Below are 11,654 nucleotides of genomic sequence, written 5' to 3' on the forward strand. Positions count from 1 at the left end.
TGTCCTGGTCTTCATTTATATTCCCAGTATTCCGGTCGTCATTTGTGTCCCGGTGTCCCAGTCTGTACTTTCTCTTTGACTGTCGAGGTCGTCATTTATATTCCCTGTGTCCCAGCATCCCGGTCGTCATTTGTTTCCCGGTGTCCCGGTCTGTAATTTCTCTTCGAACAATCCCTGTGTCCTGGTCGTCATTTATATATCTTCCCTGTACCCCCGTCGTCCCCTTTGTAGTTGTGTCACTGTGTCCCGGTCGTCATTTATATTCCCTGTGTCCCGGTGTCCCAGTCTGTAATTTCTCTTTGAGGTTCCCGGTCGTCATTTATATTCCCTGTATCCCCGTGTCCCGGTCGTCATTTGTGTCCCGGTCTGTAATTTCATCAGTTGACAAACATGACGTCAGTCGACAAACAATTTCATGACGCATACAGCTCAATCCTTACAATGACGTCAGTCGACACACCTGAAGTCACTCGACAGACACACAGACAACTTATTTTTATATATATAGATATATAGCTGTTGGGGGGGGGAGGCTTGGGGGGGGGCATCGCCCCCCCAAGCCCCCCGCGCGCGTAAGTCGTTACACGCCATATTAGTTACCTGCCATTGTAGTTGTGTCCCTGTGTCCCACCTGTGAATTGAGATAGATATAAATATATATATTTTTTGAACTACATAAAACTTGCGAATATACAACATTCTTCGCTGTCCAATTTAACTACGTAAAACTTAAGAATATACAACATTCTTCCATGTCCTATTGTTTGTGCATATAAATAGATTGTTAGGTTTACCTAACTCTTGAACATGCAACATAAAATTGTCCATGGGAAAAGCAATCCGTATTCAGATCTATACCTGATTATTCTAATGATTGCCCTTTAGCTTTGTTGATGCTGATTGCTAATCAAACATTCCCTGTGTCCCCGTCGTCATTTATATATCCCCCTGTGCCCCCTGGCACCCCCCTTGTAGTTGTGTCCCTGTGTCCTGGTCGTCATTTATATTCCCAGTATTCCGGTCGTCATTTGTGTCCCGGTGTCCCAGTCTGTACTTTCTCTTTGAGTGTCGAGGTCGTCATTTATATTCCCTGTGTCCCATCATCCCGGTCGTCATTTGTTTCCCGGTGTCCCGGTCTGTAATTTCTCTCCGAACAATCCCTGTGTCCCGGTCGTCATTTATATATCTTCCCTGTACCCCCGTCGTCCCCTTTGTAGTTGTGTCACTGTGTCCCGGTCGTCATTTATATTCCCTGTGTCCCGGTGTCCCAGTCTGTAATTTCTCTTTGAGGTTCCCAGTCGTCATTTATATTCCCTGTATCCCCGTGTCCCGGTCGTCATTTGTGTCCCGGTCTGTAATTTCATCAGTTGACAAACATGACGTCAGTCGACAAACAATTTCATGACGCATACAGCTCAATCCTTACAATGACGTCAGTCGACACACCTGAAGTCACTCGACAGACACACAGACAACTTATTTTTATATATATAGATATATAGCTGTTGGGGGGGGGGCTTGGGGGGGCATCGCGCCCCCAAGCCCCCCGCACGCGTAAGTCGTTACACGCCATATTAGTTGCCTGCCATTGTAGTTGTGTCCCTGTGTCCCACATGTGAATTGAGATAGATATAAATATATATATTTTTTGAACTACATAAAACTTGCGAATATACAACATTCTTCGCTGTCCAATTTAACTACGTAAAACTTAAGAATATACAACATTCTTCCATGTCCTATTGTTTGTGCATATAAATAGATTTTTAGGTTTACCTAACTCTTGAACATGCAACATAAAATTGTCCATGGGAAAAGCAATCCGTATTCAGATCTATACCTGATTATTCTAATGATTGCCCTTTAGCTTTGTTGATGCTGATTGCTAATCAAACATTCCCTGTGTCCCCGTCGTCATTTATATATCCCCCTGTGCCCCCTGGCACCCCCCTTGTAGTTGTGTCCCTGTGTCCTGGTCGTCATTTATATTCCCAGTATTCCGGTCGTCATTTGTGTCCCGGTGTCCCAGTCTGTACTTTCTCTTTGAGTGTCGAGGTCGTCATTTATATTCCCTGTGTCCCAGCATCCCGGTCGTCATTTGTTTCCCGGTGTCCCGGTCTGTAATTTCTCTTCGAACAATCCCTGTGTCCCGGTCGTCATTTATATATCTTCCCTGTACCCCCGTCGTCCCCTTTGTAGTTGTGTCACTGTGTCCCGGTCGTCATTTATATTCCCTGTGTCCCGGTGTCCCAGTCTGTAATTTCTCTTTGAGGTTCCCGGTCATCATTTATACTCCTTGTATCCCCGTGTCCCGGTCGTCATTTGTGTCCCGGTCTGTAATTTCATCAGTTGACAAACATGACGTCAGTTGACAAACAATTTCATGACGCATACAGCTCAATCCTTACAATGACGTCAGTCGACACACCTGAAGTCACTCAACAGACACACAGACAACTTATTTTATATATATAGATATATAGCTGTTGGGGGGCTTGGGGGGGCATTGCGCCCCCAAGCCCCCCGCGCGCGTAAGTCGTTACACGCCATATTAGTTACCTGCCATTGTAGTTGTGTCCCTGTGTCCCACCTGTGAATTGAGATAGATATAAATATATATATTTTTTGAACTACATAAAACTTGCGAATATACAACATTCTTCGCTGTCCAATTTAACTACGTAAAACTTAAGAATATACAACATTCTTCCATGTCCTATTGTTTGTGCATATAAATAGATTGTTAGGTTTACCTAACTCTTGAACATGCAACATAAATTGTCCATGGGAAAAGCAATCCGTATTAAGATCTATACCTGATTATTCTAATGATTGCCCTTTAGCTTTGTTGATGCTGATTGCTAATCAAACATTCCTTGTGTCCCCGTCGTCATTTATATATCCCCCTGTGCCCCCTGGCACCCCCCTTGTAGTTGTGTCCCTGTGTTCTGGTCGTCATTTATATTCCCAGTATTCCGGTCGTCATTTGTGTCCCGTTGTCCCAGTCTGTACTTTCTCTTTGAGTGTCGAGGTCGTCATTTATATTCCCTGTGTCCCAGCATCCCGGTCGTCATTTGTTTCCCGGTGTCCCGGTCTGTAATTTCTCTTCGAACAATCCTTGTGTCCCGGTCGTCATTTATATATCTTCCCTGTACCCCCGTCGACCCCTTTGTGGTTGTGTCACTGTGTCCCGGTCGTCATTTATATTCCCTGTGTCCCGGTGTCCCAGTCTGTAATTTCTCTTTGAGGTTCCCGGTCGTCATTTATATTCCCTGTATCCCCGTGTCCCGGTCTTCATTTGTGTCCCGGTCTGTAATTTCATCAGTTGACAAACATGACGTCAGTCGACAAACAATTTCATGACGCATACAGCTCAATCCTTACAATGACGTCAGTCGACACACCTGAAGTCACTCGACAGACACACAGACAACTTATTTTTATATATATAGATATATAGCTGTTGGGGGGGGGGGCTTGGGGGGCATCGCGCCCCCAAGCCCCCCGCGCGCGTAAGTCGTTACACGCCATATTAGTTACCTGCCATTGTAGTTGTGTCCCTGTGTCCCACCTGTGAATTGAGTTAGATATAAATATATATATTTTTTGAACTACATAAAACTTGCGAATATACAACATTCTTCGCTGTCCAATTTAACTACGTAAAACTTAAGAATATACAACATTCTTCCTTGTCCTATTGTTTGTGCATATAAATAGATTGTTAGGTTTACCTAACTCTTGAACATGCAACATAAAATTGTCCATGGGAAAAGCAATCTGTATTCAGATCTATACCTGATTATTCTAATTATTGCCCTTTAGCTTTGTTGATGCTGATTGCTAATCAAACATTCCCTGTGTCCCCGTCGTCATTTATATATCCCCCTGTGCCCCTTGGCACCCCCCTTGTAGTTGTGTCCCTGTGTCCTGGTCGTCATTTATATTCCCAGTATTCCGGTCGTCATTTGTGTCCCGGCGTCCCAGTCTGTACTTTCTCTTTGAGTGTCGAGGTCGTCATTTATATTCCCTGTGTCCCAGCATCCCGGTCGTCATTTGTTTCCCGGTGTCCCGGTCTGTAATTTCTCTTCGAACAATCCCTGTGTCCCGGTCATCATTTATATATCTTCCTGTACCCCCGTCGTCCCCTTTGTAGTTGTGTCACTGTGTCCCGGTCGTCATTTATATTCCCTGTGTCCCGGTGTCCCAGTCTGTAATTTCTCTTTGAGGTTCCCAGTCGTCATTTATATTCCCTGTATCCCCGTGTCCCGGTCGTCATTTGTGTCCCGGTCTGTAATTTCATCAGTTGACAAACATGACGTCAGTCGACAAACAATTTCATGACGCATACAGCTCAATCCTTACAATGACGTCAGTCGACACACCTGAAGTCACTCGACAGACACACAGACAACTTATTTTTATATATATAGATATATAGCTGTTGGGGGGGGGCTTGGGGGGGCATCGTGCCCCCAAGCCCCCCGCGCGCGTAAGTCGTTACACGCCATATTAGTTACCTGCCATTGTAGTTGTGTCCCTGTGTCAAACCTGTGAATTGAGATAGATATAAATATATATATTTTTTGAACTACATAAAACTTGCGAATATACAACATTCTTCGCTGTCCAATTTAACTACGTAATACTTAAGAATATACAACATTCTTCCATGTCCTATTGTTTGTGCATATAAATAGATTGTTAGGTTTACCTAACTCTTGAACATGCAACATAAAATTGTCCATGGGAAAAGCAATCCGTATTCAGATCTATACCTGATTATTCTAATGATTGCCCTTTAGCTTTGTTGATGCTGATTGCTAATCAAACATTCCCTGTGTCCCCGTCGTCATTTATATATCCCCCTGTGCCCCCTGGTACCCCCTTGTAGTTGTGTCCCTGTGTCCTGGTCGTCATTTATATTCCCAGTATTCCGGTCGTCATTTATGTCCCGGTGTCCCAGTCTGTACTTTCTCTTTGAGTGTCGAGGTCGTCATTTATACTCCCTGTGTCCCAGCATCCCGGTCGTCATTTGTTTCCCGGTGTCCCGGTCTGTAATTTTCTCTTCGAACAATCCCTGTGTCCCGGTCGTCATTTATATATCTTCCCTGTATCCCCGTCATCCCCTTTGTAGTTGTGTCACTGTGTCCCGGTCGTCATTTATATTCCCTGTGTCCCGGTGTCCCAGTCTGTAATTTCTCTTTGAGGTTCCTGGTCGTCATTTATATTCCCTGTATCCCCGTGTCCCGGTCGTCATTTGTGTCCCGGTCTGTAATTTCATCAGTTGACAAACATGACGTCTGTCGACAAACAATTTCATGACGCATACAGCTCAATCCTTACAATGACGTCAGTCGACACACCTGAAGTCACTCAACAGACACACAGACAACTTATTTTTATATATATAGATATATAGCTGTTGGGGGGGGGCTTGGGGGGCATCGCGCCCCCAAGCCCCCCGCGCGCGTAAGTCGTTACACGCCATATTAGTTACCTGCCATTGTAGTTGTGTCCCTGTGTCCCACCTGTGAATTGAGATAGATATAAATATATATATTTTTTGAACTACATAAAACTTGCGAATATACAACATTCTTCGCTGTCCAATTTAACTACGTAAAACTTAAGAATATACAACATTCTTCCATGTCCTATTGTTTGTGCATATAAATAGATTGTTATGTTTACCTAACTCTTGAACATGCAACATAATACTGTCCATGGGAAAAGCAATCCGTATTCAGATCTATACCTGATTATTCTAATGATTGCCCTTTAGCTTTGTTGATGCTGATTGCTAATCAAACATTCCCTGTGTCCCCGTCGTCATTTATACATCCCCCTGTGCCCCCTGGCACCCCCCTTGTAGTTGTGTCCCTGTGTCCTGGTCGTCATTTATATTCCCAGTATTCCGGTCGTCATTTGTGTCCCGGTGTCCAAGTCTGTACTTTCTCTTTGAGTGTCGAGGTCGTCATTTATATTCCCTGTGTCCCAGCATCCCGGTCGTCATTTGTTTCCCGGTGTCCCGGTCTGTAATTTCTCTTCGAACAATCCCTGTGTCCCGGTTGTCATTTATATATCTTCCCTGTACCCCCGTCTTCCCCTTTGTAGTTGTGTCACTGTGTCCCGGTCGTCATTTATATTCCCTGTGTCCCGGTGTCCCAGTCTGTAATTTCTCTTTGAGGTTCCCGGTCGTCATTTATATTCCCTGTATCCCCGTGTCCCGGTCGTCATTTGTGTCCCGGTCTGTAATTTCATCAGTTGACAAACATGACGTCAGTCGACAAACAATTTCATGACGCATACAGCTCAATCCTTACAATGACGTCAGTCGACACACCTGAAGTCACTTTACAGCCACACAGACAACTTATTTATATATATATAGATATATAGCTGTTGGGGGGGGGGCCTCGGGGGGGCATCGCACCCCAAAGCCCCCCGCGCGCGTAAGTCGTTACACGCCATATTAGTTACCTGCCATTGTAGTTGTGTCCCTGTGTCCCACCTGTGAATTGAGATAGATATAAATATATATATTTTTTGAACTACATAAAACTTGCGAATATACAACATTCTTTGCTGTCCAATTTAACTACGTAAAACTTAAGAATATACAACATTCTTCCATGTCCTATTGTTTGTGCATATAAATAGATTGTTAGGTTTACCTAACTCTTGAACATGTAACATAAAATTATCCATGGGAAAAGCAATCCGTATTCAGATCTATACCTGATTATTCTAATGATTGCCCTTTAGCTTTGTTGATGCTGATTGCTAATCAAACATTCCCTGTGTCCCCGTCGTCATTTATATATCCCCCTGTGCCCCCTGGCACCCCCCTTGTAGTTGTGTCCCTGTGTCCTGGTCGTCATTTATATTCCCAGTATTCCGGTCGTCATTTGTGTCCCGGTGTCCCAGTCTGTACTTTCTCTTTGAGTGTCGAGGTCGTCATTTATATTCTCTTTGTCCCAGCATCCCGGTCGTCATTTGTTTCCCGGTGTCCCGGTCTGTAATTTCTCTTCGAACAATCCCTGTGTCCCGGTCGTCATTTATATATCTTCCCTGTACCCCCGTCGTCCCCTTTGTAGTTGTGTCACTGTGTCCCGGTCGTCATTTATATTCCCTGTGTCCCGGTGTCCCAGTCTGTAATTTCTCTTTGAGGTTCCCGGTCGTCATTTATATTCCCTGTATCCCCGTGTCCCGGTCGTCATTTGTGTCCCGGTCTGTAATTTCATCAGTTGACAAACATGACGTCAGTCGACAAACAATTTCATGACGCATACAGCTCAATCCTTACAATGACGTCAGTCGACACACCTGAAGTCACCCGACAGACACACAGACAACTTATTTTTATATATATAGATATATAGCTGTTGGGGGGGGGGGGGCTTGGGGGGGCATCGCGCCCCCAAGCCCCCCTCGCGCGTAAGTCGTTACACGCCATATTAGTTACCTGCCATTGTAGTTGTGTCCCTGTATCCCACCTGTGAATTGAGATAGATATAAATATATATATATTTTTTGAACTACATAAAACTTGCGAATATACAACATTCTTCGCTGTCCAATTTAACTACGTAAAATTTAAGAATATACAACATTCTTCCATGTCCTATTGTTTGTGCATATAAATAGATTGTTAGGTTTACCTAACTCTTGAACATGCAACATAAAATTGTCCATGGGAAAAGCAATCCGTATTCAGATCTATACCTGATTATTCTAATGATTGCCCTTTAGCTTTGTTGATGCTGATTGCTAATCAAACATTCCCTGTGTCCCCGTCGTCATTTATATATCCCCCTGTGCCCCCTGGCACCCCCCTTGTAGTTGTGTCCCTGTGTCCTGGTCGTCATTTATATTCCCAGTATTCCGGTCGTCATTTGTGTCCCGGTGTCCCAGTCTGTACTTTCTCTTTGAGTGTCGAGGTCGTCATTTATATTCCCTGTGTCCCAGCATCCCGGTCGTCATTTGTTTCCCGGTGTCCCGGTCTGTAATTTCTCTTCGAACAATCCCTGTGTCCCGGTCGTCATTTATATATCTTCCCTGTACCCCCGTCGTCCCCTTTGTAGTTGTGTCACTGTGTCCCGGTCGTCATTTATATTCCCTGTGTCCCGGTGTCCCAGTCTGTAATTTCTCTTTGAGGTTCCCGGTCATCATTTATACTCCTTGTATCCCCGTGTCCCGGTCGTCATTTGTGTCCCGGTCTGTAATTTCATCAGTTGACAAACATGACGTCAGTTGACAAACAATTTCATGACGCATACAGCTCAATCCTTACAATGACGTCAGTCGACACACCTGAAGTCACTCAACAGACACACAGACAACTTATTTTATATATATAGATATATAGCTGTTGGGGGGCTTGGGGGGGGGCATTGCGCCCCCAAGCCCCCCGCGCGCGTAAGTCGTTACACGCCATATTAGTTACCTGCCATTGTAGTTGTGTCCCTGTGTCCCACCTGTGAATTGAGATAGATATAAATATATATATTTTTTGAACTACATAAAACTTGCGAATATACAACATTCTTCGCTGTCCAATTTAACTACGTAAAACTTAAGAATATACAACATTCTTCCATGTCCTATTGTTTGTGCATATAAATAGATTGTTAGGTTTACCTAACTCTTGAACATGCAACATAAAATTGTCCATGGGAAAAGCAATCCGTATTAAGATCTATACCTGATTATTCTAATGATTGCCCTTTAGCTTTGTTGATGCTGATTGCTAATCAAACATTCCTTGTGTCCCCGTCGTCATTTATATATCCCCCTGTGCCCCCTGGCACCCCCCTTGTAGTTGTGTCCCTGTGTTCTGGTCGTCATTTATATTCCCAGTATTCCGGTCGTCATTTGTGTCCCGTTGTCCCAGTCTGTACTTTCTCTTTGAGTGTCGAGGTCGTCATTTATATTCCCTGTGTCCCAGCATCCCGGTCGTCATTTGTTTCCCGGTGTCCCGGTCTGTAATTTCTCTTCGAACAATCCTTGTGTCCCGGTCGTCATTTATATATCTTCCCTGTACCCCCGTCGACCCCTTTGTGGTTGTGTCACTGTGTCCCGGTCGTCATTTATATTCCCTGTGTCCCGGTGTCCCAGTCTGTAATTTCTCTTTGAGGTTCCCGGTCGTCATTTATATTCCCTGTATCCCCGTGTCCCGGTCTTCATTTGTGTCCCGGTCTGTAATTTCATCAGTTGACAAACATGACGTCAGTCGACAAACAATTTCATGACGCATACAGCTCAATCCTTACAATGACGTCAGTCGACACACCTGAAGTCACTCGACAGACACACAGACAACTTATTTTTATATATATAGATATATAGCTGTTGGGGGGGGGGCTTGGGGGGCATCGCGCCCCCAAGCCCCCCGCGCGCGTAAGTCGTTACACGCCATATTAGTTACCTGCCATTGTAGTTGTGTCCCTGTGTCCCACCTGTGAATTGAGTTAGATATAAATATATATATTTTTTGAACTACATAAAACTTGCGAATATACAACATTCTTCGCTGTCCAATTTAACTACGTAAAACTTAAGAATATACAACATTCTTCCTTGTCCTATTGTTTGTGCATATAAATAGATTGTTAGGTTTACCTAACTCTTGAACATGCAACATAAAATTGTCCATGGGAAAAGCAATCTGTATTCAGATCTATACCTGATTATTCTAATTATTGCCCTTTAGCTTTGTTGATGCTGATTGCTAATCAAACATTCCCTGTGTCCCCGTCGTCATTTATATATCCCCCTGTGCCCCTTGGCACCCCCCTTGTAGTTGTGTCCCTGTGTCCTGGTCGTCATTTATATTCCCAGTATTCCGGTCGTCATTTGTGTCCCGGCGTCCCAGTCTGTACTTTCTCTTTGAGTGTCGAGGTCGTCATTTATATTCCCTGTGTCCCAGCATCCCGGTCGTCATTTGTTTCCCGGTGTCCCGGTCTGTAATTTCTCTTCGAACAATCCCTGTGTCCCGGTCGTCATTTATATATCTTCCCTGTACCCCCGTCGTCCCCTTTGTAGTTGTGTCACTGTGTCCCGGTCGTCATTTATATTCCCTGTGTCCCGGTGTCCCAGTCTGTAATTTCTCTTTGAGGTTCCCAGTCGTCATTTATATTCCCTGTATCCCCGTGTCCCGGTCGTCATTTGTGTCCCGGTCTGTAATTTCATCAGTTGACAAACATGACGTCAGTCGACAAACAATTTCATGACGCATACAGCTCAATCCTTACAATGACGTCAGTCGACACACCTGAAGTCACTCGACAGACACACAGACAACTTATTTTTATATATATAGATATATAGCTGTTGGGGGGGGCTTGGGGGGGCATCGTGCCCCCAAGCCCCCCGCGCGCGTAAGTCGTTACACGCCATATTAGTTACCTGCCATTGTAGTTGTGTCCCTGTGTCAAACCTGTGAATTGAGATAGATATAAATATATATATTTTTTGAACTACATAAAACTTGCGAATATACAACATTCTTCGCTGTCCAATTTAACTACGTAAAACTTAAGAATATACAACATTCTTCCATGTCCTATTGTTTGTGCATATAAATAGATTGTTAGGTTTACCTAACTCTTGAACATGCAACATAAAATTGTCCATGGGAAAAGCAATCCGTATTCAGATCTATACCTGATTATTCTAATGATTGCCCTTTAGCTTTGTTGATGCTGATTGCTAATCAAACATTCCCTGTGTCCCCGTCGTCATTTATACATCCCCCTGTGCCCCCTGGCACCCCCCTTGTAGTTGTGTCCCTGTGTCCTGGTCGTCATTTATATTCCCAGTATTCCGGTCGTCATTTGTGTCCCGGTGTCCAAGTCTGTACTTTCTCTTTGAGTGTCGAGGTCGTCATTTATATTCCCTGTGTCCCAGCATCCCGGTCGTCATTTGTTTCCCGGTGTCCCGGTCTGTAATTTCTCTTCGAACAATCCCTGTGTCCCGGTTGTCATTTATATATCTTCCCTGTACCCCCGTCTTCCCCTTTGTAGTTGTGTCACTGTGTCCCGGTCGTCATTTATATTCCCTGTGTCCCGGTGTCCCAGTCTGTAATTTCTCTTTGAGGTTCCCGGTCGTCATTTATATTCCCTGTATCCCCGTGTCCCGGTCGTCATTTGTGTCCCGGTCTGTAATTTCATCAGTTGACAAACATGACGTCAGTCGACAAACAATTTCATGACGCATACAGCTCAATCCTTACAATGACGTCAGTCGACACACCTGAAGTCACTTTACAGCCACACAGACAACTTATTTATATATATATAGATATATAGCTGTTGGGGGGGGCTCGGGGGGGCATCGCACCCCAAAGCCCCCCGCGCGCGTAAGTCGTTACACGCCATATTAGTTACCTGCCATTGTAGTTGTGTCCCTGTGTCCCACCTGTGAATTGAGATAGATATAAATATATATATTTTTTGAACTACATAAAACTTGCGAATATACAACATTCTTTGCTGTCCAATTTAACTACGTAAAACTTAAGAATATACAACATTCTTCCATGTCCTATTGTTTGTGCATATAAATAGATTGTTAGGTTTACCTAACTCTTGAACATGTAACATAAAATTATCCATGGGAAAAGCAATCCGTATTCAGATCTATACCTGATT

Source organism: Artemia franciscana, chromosome 8 (genome assembly GCF_032884065.1).
Source record: "Artemia franciscana chromosome 8, ASM3288406v1, whole genome shotgun sequence".
NCBI classification, from domain to species: Eukaryota; Metazoa; Arthropoda; class Branchiopoda; order Anostraca; family Artemiidae; genus Artemia; species Artemia franciscana.